The 12,218-nt window shown below is 45.2% G+C and overlaps 1 protein-coding gene across 2 annotated transcripts in view; it reads left to right on the top strand.

Annotated features, from left to right (window-relative positions):
• Positions 1-12,218, top strand: part of LOC144773609 (transient receptor potential cation channel subfamily M member 2-like) — a 1,291,174-nt gene that overhangs the window by 330,596 nt on the left and 948,360 nt on the right. The window lies entirely within an intron of this gene.

Raw genomic sequence — 12,218 nt, 5'->3', positions numbered from 1 at the left:
TAAATTCTATTTCTAAAGTATTATGTCCCTGTAATTTTTAGTTTATGGAGTTAATGTCTGGGGTTTATTTTTAATACTAAGTATACTACAATGTATTTTTCTTTTAACTGGTTCGGTGCAGAGGATATAATGGTTACGTCCTTGGCTATGGCACAAGTGTGCCAAGGTCGTAACTGTTACATCCTCGGCACACCACTGCGAAATCACCCTGCTACGAACAGCAGAGGGATTTCCTTTTTATTTTTTTTTGCATCTGGAGGTCGTGAAGAGCTTACCAACCTCACAAAGCATTTTTCAATGTAATGACGATCGCGCATATGATGTTCTGATGTCATTACATTGAAAGTCTAACTGAAATATGTCGATCAGATCTTTCAGTTTCACTGCTTCTGTGCTTATGGGGCTATCTCAGTCCCCCAGCACCAAAACACATAGAGGTATTGTTTAAAAGGGGAGAGTCTTCTCTTTCTAATGGTACCCTTCCCTAGAGGATCGCTGCTTGGGGTACGCCACAGGATGAAGATCCCCAAGCAGGCATCCACTACTAGACACCAGGGAGGGGGGAGCGGCCTCTTGGTCAAGGGCCTTTGTTCCCCCCATAATAGTTTGGGTATGGTCAGTCTTTCTGCCTCCCCTGGGGTCAGATGGGGCAACAGCCCCGATCTGCCCATCTGGGGGGGCAGAAAGCACACTAGACACCAGGGATTATTTTATTTTCAAAACCTAGGGGTGGGGGCTGCCAAAATGGGCATACCAATACCCCCACCCCCCAAAACAAAAGGGACAGACTATTTGACCCACCCTGGGTGGCAGATGGGGTTATTACCTCAGATCTGGCTGCCAGGAGGGGGCAGAAAGCCCACTAGACACCAGGGATTTTTCTATTTTTATTATGAAAGAGGCATATGTAGGGGTTGGGGATCTCCAAAAAGGGCATGTTAAAGCCCCCATTCTCAAAACAAAATCTTTCTGCTAGCCTGGAGGGCAGATGGGGGCATTGCCCCTGATTTGCCACTAAGGGGGGGCAGAAAGCCCAGTAGACACTAGGCAGACCCTCCAGAATTTTGCGATTTACTGCGAAATCGGCACTTTTGTAAAAACGTTGCGCTTTTTACATAAGTGCCAGCGAAATTGAAGGAGTCCTGGAAATGCCTATGCACCTATGATACGCTCCCTGTCCTCCACTCTATAGTGCACCACTCTGTGCCGCCGCCATATAAAGAGGCCAGTGGGGGGGCGGCGTGCACCTTCAGGTAAAGAGCCCCCCAGCATGTGTGAATGAATGTGCCCATGATGTTTATTTGTTTCAATTAGCTTGATTTCACCTACATCCGTTTTGTCAGATTAAGGACCGAGAATGCTTTCCCCAAGATCAAACGTTTTGGTAAAGCAGCAGAGCCGTGACTGCAGACAAGTCCTGCTTGCTTCAAAGGATCTAACTTTAGCAGACATTACTCCTTGGTAAATAGACCATGACCCCTGGTGTGATGACACACATAGCGCAAACTGCACGGGCACAGCACACCGCACCGCGTCAGTTCTCCCAGTGCAGCAGGCAGTAATCAACCTAAACCTGCAGCGCTCTCCGTACACATCCGACCACCCAGACGGACATTCTCGTAAGGACTAGCAGTATCTGTAATAAGAGTAACAGTAATATTTGTAATAAAAGTAGCAGCAGTAGTTTTTGTAATCAGGGCTGGACTGGGAACCACAACCAGCCCTGGCAAAGTGCTCGGCCGGCCCGCCCCAACCCCCACTCGGGTGAGGTTGGAAGTGCCGATGAGCTCTTTGCCGGGCCGGTTTTCTGCCGATTTTGGTACTGGGACGATTTTGCAGCTATGCTGCAAAAACGGCCCTGTAACCAAAACTGCCCCCAGGGTTCCAAAACCGGCCCCCACCCATGCGGCACACCCGGGGATTGCCCTGTTCCCACTATGGCCAGTCCGGCCCTGTTTGTAATAGAAGTACCAGCAGTGTTATTTGTAACCAGGGTAGTAGCAGCAGTGTTTGTACTGAGTAGCATAGTAGCACAGTAATACTACTGTGATACTAGACTTTATTTTAATTGACAAGATCATTTCAAAGCCAGTTACCAAACTTTAGAAGTGCAACCTTTGAATGATGTGCATTGTATGATGGACAGCAGCCCTCTTTTTATTGTTCAAATCTATAATGCTCTCACTAATTAATTTATTTCTGGGGATAGGGATCTGTTGAGTGGGTCTGGCCCAAAATTAAGAGCAGTGGTGAAAACCGTGTTCCCTGTAGCGATGGCCCATTCCGCAAAAGACTGTGTAGTGTCTGCACTTCATTATTCCTTTCCCCTACTCTCCTGCCCAGCCCTGTAGAATGTTGACATCATGATGATGTATTAGAAGGCTACAGAGCTCTAGGATTTCAGTTAAGAGTTAAGGCTGAGCTGGTACCATCCTGCTCCTGGTGGGTTTATAATTTCCTTTACTTTTATTTGATGAATGTACTACTATCCTGTACCATCATACTTGAAATAAATATACTTCATCATTTACTTGGATTCCTGCTCATCCATTCACTACAGAATGACTGGGATAAACTGAGAAGTAATGACACTAGAACGATAGCTTCTTTATCCAAGACTCCCCAGAATTTCTGGGGTTAATATAAGGGGGAGGCCCCTGGCAATCCGAGTGCTACCTCGCAGATGCAGGCCCGAGCCTGAGGGAAAACACTCTGTTTCTTAATTCATGGGAGAATGTCTGAGGCATGTTGCATCTGAAATAATAGAATTAGTGAGAGCATTAGGCTTTGACATGATCTTGTCAATCAAAAGAAAGTTTAGTATCAAAATAACTGAATTATGTTCCTGAGCTACACAAAATAAAAACAGTTGAACATGTTTCCACCAGCCATTCTTTTGTTATCCTTCTACTGGACAGCACAAATCAAATAAAGAATGTGGAGAAAGTTGGTTTTGCAATTTATATTGATTATTTATAAACAAGACATTGCAAACCATTTTGAGATTTCTTTCCTTTTACAATAGATCCTATAAACAAAGGGGTCGATTCCAAAGGTTCCTGTGCTAACATTTTGCTGTGGTGTAAATATATCATCTGCTGTATTGGCATAATTTCGGAATTTCACGTAGCAATTGCCAAGCAAAATTGTTGAAATTATAATGCACTGGTAAGTTCGGTTTTGCAGCGGCCAAATAACCAGGTTCACAAAGAAAAGTGTAAGCAGAGTTCTATGACTGTCTGAATGTATTTTTACACTTTTTCCCAGATCACCAAACAGATGTGACATCTAGAAGGCCATGCCATCTGCATGAGTCCAAGCGTAGTATTGCATCTTTTTGGATGCCTATTTTTCCCTGTGCTGAATTATACAATTTGGTACTGCGTTTTTTTTTCTTCCCGGGTAAAATATCTTTCCTCGTGGAGAAAACGCTTCCACCTTCCACAGACCAGCTAACACACAAAAAGCATGCGGAATCCCTCAGCATTCAATAGATTGCTGCAAAATTATTAGCTTGCATGGGGCTAGTTTGAGTTTGTTCCTGGGCTATTCTGACTGCCTGACAGCAGCCAATCAGAATGGGCCGAACTCTCAACCAATCCTGATTTATTGGAATATTTACCAGTTAGATTGCTGAAATAGAACTGTGACTGGCCAGCCTTTAGACCATGGGTACTCACCAACATCTTCCAAAGGGCAAAAATGTTTGGTCTGTGAAGTGACAGAGGACCACATTGATGCCAGCAGGGTGGTGGTCAGGGTAGGATGGTTGGCAGAGCGGTGTTTGCAGTACAGTGGGTTCCTACTGTAAAGCGCTCCGATACCCTGGGGTCTGGCTAGCGCTAAAGAAAGCTTCTTAAATAAATAAACTGCACAATGGGAAACCAGAAAATCTGGTATTAACCCATCTTTACCAAATTGTGCGATCCTTGGCAATGGTTTTCACTTCCCCTCACGTTTCTCAATGATCACATAGAAGAGGACCTCAAATTATGATTTCAGGATGTACGCTTTACAATATCCACTCCTGTGTTTGATTTGATAAATTATAATGTTCTTCATATATAATGCGAACCCAGGCCACCTAGAGGATGCATATAACAACTGACTGAAGTTCAATACTGGCATTGTTGTCAGGGTGGGGGGGGGAGAATGAATGTCAACGCACTGATTTAATTTGACATACTAACAGTGCTTAATTTGAGCCAGTGGTTTCCGGTGCTCAGCACCAACACTTTTTTTTGTTTTATTTATCATTTTGTAATCAGAAACCAAGTACAGCAGTCACAGGTGCATACAATCAATAAAGTACATATTACATCAGGTGTGACATTGCCACAATACATATATCAGTGTATAGGCAAAGTGCAAAGGGGGACATAGCCAGGAGGTCCAGACAATACCTTAACAATTCCATCAGATAATATGTACTTATTCATCCTCTGAATGGGTTAACATATGTGGTGCAGGGGCCCCATATATCTCGTGGTCTAGATGCCTTTGGCAACTCCACAGCGTAACAGGTGAGTTGATCCCTGCAGTAAGCAAGATCATGTAGCCATTGCTTCAACAAAGGCGCTGGCCTACCATCCCAACATAAAGCAACTCTGCGCTTAGCCAACTGCATGGGCAACACCACCAGTTTATGAACACCAGCTGGCACTTTAGAAATAATACTCCATAAGCATATCTTTACATCCCTCATGATCTGCACTTCTGTCATTTCCGTCAAAGCTGTAGTCACATCAGCCCAGAAGGCAGATACTTTGGGACAAGCCCAGGCCAAATGGATAAACTCCTTTTAGTCTACCCCACACCTCCTTCAACAATGGGATTCCCGCAGGTCATATTTATGCATTTGGGCAGGGGTATAATACGTTTGGTGAATGTACTTATAATGAATAAGTTTAAAATTGCCATTTACCTCAAATCTCCCAGTCATGCGACAGCTCTCTTCCCAGTCCTCGTATGTGAGTGGTTGCGTCAGACATACACCCCACTTGGCCCTAGAGTGGCTTGGCGCCGCACCTTCATCCAGTTGTGAGGCATAATTTAACCTTATTCTGCGCAGTATATAGCAGCTGCAAAGCCGCCAATGTGGGAGGTTCCACAGGAAAGTCCGAGTCCAAACTGCGCATGGTCGCGCGGAGTCTAGTGTATATGAATGTGGCCATCACCTCGCTCGACCCCTCCTTCACAAACTCCTGCTTTATTAACGCCACCCTGCCCGCAAAGGTCAGTGGTAGCCGAATCGACCGAGCCACCTGGTCTTCAAGCTTCAAGATTGCCACCCCGTAATTGGCCCTGATAACCTCCAGCGGGTCCCCATGTATCCATATACCAAGATACTTTATAGGATCAGTAGCCCACTCCAAAGGGTAAATTACCTCAAATGGCTCCATGCTCTGCGTAAGTGGAAGTATGATAGATTTGCTCCAATTAATAGCTAACCCCGAATACCATTCGAAACAGATGTACTCCAGAATAACCTGCTCTAGATATTGGGCTGGTTCCCTCACATACAGAACCATGTCATCAGCGTACATGGACACTGCTAATGGCCGTTGATAGAACCTCAAGGCTGAGCTAGCATGCCTCTGCCTAGGCACACATGCCAGGGGCTCCAGCATAAGTGCAAAAATCGGAAACCGATCCGAGACTTGTCCATTCACACGCACCCTAGCCACCGGATCCGTGTACAGCAACTTGATCCAATTTGTGAAAAAGAACGGCTCCCCGATACGATGGAGTACAGTAAACATATAAGTCCATGCAATCGAATAGAACGCCTTAGCGGCGTCTAGTAAAACCGCGACTGCTGGCAATTCTGGTTTTAAAAGATGCAGGACTGCAAACCGTGCCATCCGATTGTGCGACATGGAGCAAGTAGGGATAAATCCCGATTGGTCTGGGAGTACTATCATACTTAACAGTAGGCGTAATCTTGTCGCTATGACTTTTGCCAGAATCTTAACATCGGTGTTCATAAGTTATAATGGCCTATTCGATTCACACCGATCCGGCGGTGTTGTATCTAATATCTTCCTGCTGCTCAGCTAGAAGGCATGTGTAGTGGAATGTTGGATGGGTGGAATGCTAGTGGTTTGTGAATGCCAGTTGGGTGAGGGCTGAGCAGCAGGACAGCTGCTCCTGATGGGGTTTTCCTATCTTTTATCATAACAACTTATCTTAAATAAAGTAACTTGAATAATCTATCTTGAAGTATCCATCTTCTTTCTGATTACATCAGGCGGCTTGACCGGTTTCAATAGTGCGATGATCAAGGCTTCCATAAGGTAGTCAGGCAGACGCTGCTGCTGAAACGCCTCCGCATACATGGCTGTTAAATGTGGTAGTAGCATATCGGCGTATTCTTTATAAAATTTACGTGGAAGTGCGTCTGAGCCCGCTGCTTTCCCGTTATGTAGTGCAGCGATGGCATCCTTGATCTCCTCAGCAGTGAGCGAGTGCATCAAAAAATCCTGTTGTCCCTTAGACAACCATACCAGGGTCACATCATCCAAATACTGTACTATTTCGTCCTCTCTACCACATCCACCTATTCCCATACATCTCCTTATAATGCCTGACAAATTGCTCCAGAATCCCAGCAGTGTCCGAAATAGTCTCTCCCCCCTCCGTAATGCTCCGCACATTACAGTGCTTAGCCCACGGCTCTGCAATTCTCTCAGCTCCCGGCCGTCCACCCTCACCATTGTTTCGGGCCCTGCATCTACGTGACGGATGCCGTACTTCCTGATCTGCTAGCTCGTTGTACTCCATCACCTGTGCCCTTAGAGCAGCTAGTGTAGCTGCATCGGGTGCTTCCTCATATTGCCGTTCCAGCCGTACCAATTCCCGCTCTATTTTCCCTAGTCGCGCAGAGATTTGAGCACACCTGCCTGAAGGCCAATACAGGCCCCTCGAGTTGTTACTTTAAATGCCTCCCAGATGGTACCCATACTTTGCACTGATCCGAGATTGTCCGCAAAGTAATTTTCAATAGCCTCTTAGACCTTCCTTAAAAAAGGGTCCAATAAAGCCGATGGCTGCAGCTTCCATCTAATTGGGGCTGGCGCATAGGTAGGCAGTTGCATCTCAAGCAGGACCGGCGCATGATCCGACAACGTTCGGGGAAGATGTCACCCGAGACACCCAAGTGTTAACATCATGTGTCGCCAGCCAATAGTCCAACCGAGACCATGTGTTATGTGTGTATGAGTAGCATGTTCTCTCCTGCAACCCAGGATGTCTCGGTCTCCAAACATCATCCAGTCCCAAATTTGACATTCCATCATGTACAGCCTTTGCCGCCTTTTTAACAGTAGTGCTTGTGTTTGAATGCCTGTCCATGTCCTGATCCAACAGCACGTTAAAATCCCCTCCACAGATTTTAGCAGACTTCGGCAGCCTATAAACTTTATTCCACAGCAGGTTATAGAACTCCGGATCGTCTATGTTCAGGCCATAGACATTCACCACCGTGATCAAGGTACCACAGAGCCTTCCCTGCACTATAATATACCGTCCGTCTGTATCAATTTCTTCATGTGTGATCTCAAATGGGATACCTTTTTTAATTAATACCATCACCGCCCTCGCATATGACGAGTATGAAGAGGCAAGACTAACGCCAGCCCACCTTATGGCTATGCATGACGCAGTACGTTCAATAAGATGTGTCTCTTGGAGGAGCGCAACTTGGACATTTTGACGGTCCAAGTACGCCAGCACCTATCTAGTTTTTTTCGGGCTATTTAATCCCCTGACGTTCCATGTGATCCACTTAAGTTTACCTGCCCCCTCCATCATGTACCAGATTGAGGCAACACCCAATGCAGCTGACCAGCATTGTCCCTGTCAAATGAATGCAACCTTGTAGTGCCAATATAGTTCACATTGCTGTACAAAAAAAACGCTACAACATTCTCCCCTCTCCCACCCCCTCCCCACAAACTTATCAATGCCCAAACTGATCTCCCCTCCCCACCTCACCTCACCCGAACAGGTTAGAGGACCTCACGAAAGGTCGCATACTGAGTAGCACAAGACATTTTTTGCTGCAAAACAGACCAATTGTACTCCTCAGCAAGTCCAAAGAACAGTTCCCCCTCTCCTCCTCAAACACCCCTATCCCCCTCCCACTTTAGCACCCCAATCATGCCAAAGCCATCCCAACACCGATCCAAACAATACCCCCCAGCATAGCATAACCAAACATATTTGGGGCATACTCTTATTTGGGGGGGCGCGGAGCCAAGACACTCCCACATAGTAGGGGTTGACTGAGCACTAATATTTACAACGCATCACAAAACCATTGTCCCAAGTATAGCAATAAGGTGGCTGTCTTACCTTTAAGAATAGGCAATAACACGAAGTATAGTGGCCTATATGTATAACACGGATCCAGAAGGAGAACAGAGCCCTGTGCTTTAAAGTGAGCGGAATTCACAGCCACAAAAAATATCAAGTCGAACAAGATGACTAAGAGGCTACATAACTGATTTGGCTACCTGTGTTCAGGCGAACGGTTAATGTCCTCAGACCGGGCATCCTAATGCTAACAGTAAGAGAGCATACTAACAGTGTGACCGTCCAGGTATCATGTTAGTGGAACAAAGAGGGTAAAAATGTCAACAACGGTTCAACAGTACTGAGTCCCCCCTACTCAACATCTTCAGACCTTGCCATAGAGTCCCGCTTCTTGCGCTTCAATGCTTTAGCATGGTCCATTCCGGCCTTAGGAGAGCTGAAAACCTTTCCATCACCCATCGCGCCCACTCGAGGCCGTGCTGGGTATAACATGGCGTATGGGACCCCCTCTGCCTTCAGGAACTGTTTCACGGCACCAAATTCCCTTCTCGCAGCTTGTACAACAATCGTAAAGTCAGGAAAAAAGGCCAAAGCATTGCTCTGATGCATGATACTGCCTTACTCCCTAGCCAGGCGTAATATAGTATCCCGGTCCTAATAATTCAAAATTTTGGCAATAATGGGCAGTGTGGGGGGGAGGGGGGAGGGAGGGGCGGGGGAGGGGCGGAACCGGCCTTGCAGCCAGGGAGCGATGGGCACGTTCCACAATGAATACACTGGACAAGTGTTCTGTTCCAAAAATATCCGTGGTCAGGCACTCGATAAAGGTCTCCATTCAGCAGCCCAGTAATACGTACATTATTGCGCCGGGACCGCGCTTCTAAATCCTCATTTTTAGTTTGGATTACTGAGGACCTTTTCCATGCCTGTGATTCTGTCTGGTAAGTCGTCAATCCATCTTCAGTCGCAGAAACCCTTTGTTCCACCTCCCCCATACGTGCATTCTGCTTCTCTAATTGAGAGGACATGTGATCGAGGCGATGATTGACGGTCGCCATTGCTCCCTCAATGGACTGTAATGTGCACTGCATAGCCACTAATGCAGATTCCAGCGTGGGAGTATTGTCAGTGAGCGCCTCCACTTCAGAATCTGAGGCCGCTTTCTGCTGTAACTTGGGGGGGGTGGGGGTGGTAACTAGACATAAGATCGAATTCAAAATAAAGAATAGCCCTAATATCGAAGTCAAAATATCGAATGGACAAAATATCGTGGTGTAAAATATTGGATTGAAGGTAAGTGATCTAATATCGATTTTTTTATTTTTTAAATATAGAAAGTCAAAATATTGAAGTGTATAATATAGGTATTAAAATATATCGAATTTTTAATATTGCATTTTTTAAAGTGTTTTGTGTTAGTATATGTGTGTGAAAAGTGTATATTTTTGTAATTTAATTCTGTAGCGGGTTGTGAGTTTATAGGGGAATAGGGTGGGAAGTAATTTAATTGTTGTTAATTAAATATTCTTATTTATTGCTATTCATTTTGAATTAATTAATTTTTTATTGGTAATTTTTATTAATTGAGTAATGGTTAATTTTATTAATTTATTTCCCATTGTGGGTTTATAGGGGAATAGGGTGGGAAGTATTTTAATTGTAATTAATTAAAACATTTGTATTTATTTATTGGTATTGATTTTTTAATTTATTGTTAGTTAATTGTTAACTATTAATTTTTATTAATTCATTAATTGATAATTACAATAAGTGTATTCATTTATTTTCTGTAGTGGATAGTGGGTTTATAGGGGAATAGGATGGGAAGTAATTTAATTGTGATTAATTACGTTTTAAAAAATCTTGTGTATTGATAAATAATTTACTGTTAATTAATTGGTATTAATTTTTATTTTTGTTTATTGTTGAAAATTAAATAAATTATCAATAGGTAATTTTAATAATTTATTTGTATTTTTAATTGATGAATTTTTACATAATAAATTGGTAATTACTTCAAATAAACTTTTAATTGATATTTAATTTAGGAGTGGGAATAGTAATTTTTACCCTCCCGCTATCTAACACTTTCCCTACTGTTGCACTCACTGGAGTGGGAATAGCAATTTTTACCCCTACTCTATCCAATGTTTTCCCTACTTTCTTTCTTTCTTTCTTTCTTTCTTTCTTTAAACCATTTTATAACGCGCTCCATTACTGGGGAGTATCCTGGCGCGAGACAAGGGAAAAAGAAACAGACATCAAGACTCAGAGAATGAAAGAAAACACATCAGATTGTACTCTTGAAGAGGTGAGTTTTTAGATGTTTTTTGAATGCAGCCACTGTTGGCAAGGAACGCAGATGGAAAGGGAGAGCGTTCCAGGCCCGGGCCACAATCACAGAAATCGACTGACCACCAAGTCTGAACCGCTTAAAACGTGGAAGAGACAATTTAGACAGAGTAGAAGATCTCAGGGTACGTGCAGGGACATATCTGACAAATCTCTTTCTCAAATAGATGGGGCCTTGATCATGGGTTGCCCGGAAAGCCAGCACCAGAGATTTAAACATAATGCGCTGTCTGACCGGGAGCCAATGGAGCGTGCGCATCTCCACGCGCACGCTCTTCCATCTAGGTATGTTAAATAATAGACGGACGGCCGCATTCTGAATAATTTGCAGACGCTGCACCAAATAGGCGGGTATGCCACTAAACAGTGCATTGGCATAGTCCAACCTAGCCAAGATGAGCGCCCGAGCAACCGACTCCCTCGCATCCCTAGGAAGTAGGGGGAAGAATTTGCGTAGCATTCTCAAAGTGGCGAAGCAGGTGCCTGTAAGCTTCTTAATGTGATGCTCAAATTTTAGGTCCTCCGTGAACCAAATGCCAAGATTTTTGGCAGGTCTCCCCATCTCACTAGGGCCGGGAATGTTAGAAGGCCACAGTGAGCTCTTGAACGAGGGGGGAAAGGAGCCATAAAAGAGCACCTCTGACTTGTCCTCATTGCACTTCAGCTGGGCCTCCGTTAACCAGCGAAATACAGAGGACAAACACAGGTGGACCGTGGATGTATCCAGATCGGCATCGGGCCAGGTAAACAGCAGTTGGGTATCGTCTGCATACCCTATGATCTTAGCCCCAAACTGTTCCGCTAGATAAACCAGGGGGGTGATATAAACATTGAACAGTAAGGGGCTAAGAGTTGACCCCTGCGGAACACCTGTGCACAGAGGTTTAGGCTTCGAGGCATGGGGAGGCAGCCAGACCTGCTGGGTCCTATTAGATAGAAAAGAGGACAGCCAATCCAGGACTACACCCCCGATGCCCACAGCCGACAGCCGGCCGAGGAGGAGGTCATGAGGGACAGTGTCGAAGGCAGCAGAGAGGTCCAATAAAATTAGGACCGCTCTGCCACCCCCGTCTAAACAGTCCCGAATAGCCTCGGTCATTTCCACCAAGGCCGTCTCGGTGCTGTAAGCAGCCCTGAAGCCCGATTGAGCGGGATGGAGGGCCTTAGAGGTTTCCACAAAGCTCTCCAATTGTTGGAATACTACCTTTTCACAAATTTTAGTAAGTGCCGGTAGCAAGGAAATCGGACGATAATTCCCCGGAGTCGCCACATCCAGTCCGGGTTTCTTCAGGAGCGGCAGAAGTTTGGCCCGTTTCCAAACAGAAGGAACAACGCCCGAAGCCAGGGAGAGGTTCACTATCTGCGTGGTCTCATCACAGACCAAATCTGCCACCTCCGACAGCACCCGGGCCGGACATGGGTCAGATGGAGAGCCAGATTTTAGGGACTGAAGGAGGGGCAGAACAACATCCTCCTCAATCTGCATGAAATTAATGAGTTGCTGTCCCGAGTATGGGCAGTAGGAGGGTAGTGGGGAGATTGCGGAGCTG

This window comes from Lissotriton helveticus, chromosome 8 (assembly GCF_964261635.1).
Source record: "Lissotriton helveticus chromosome 8, aLisHel1.1, whole genome shotgun sequence".
In the NCBI taxonomy this organism is placed as follows: Eukaryota; Metazoa; Chordata; class Amphibia; order Caudata; family Salamandridae; genus Lissotriton; species Lissotriton helveticus.
This window is presented reverse-complemented; position numbering and strand designations above follow the sequence as displayed.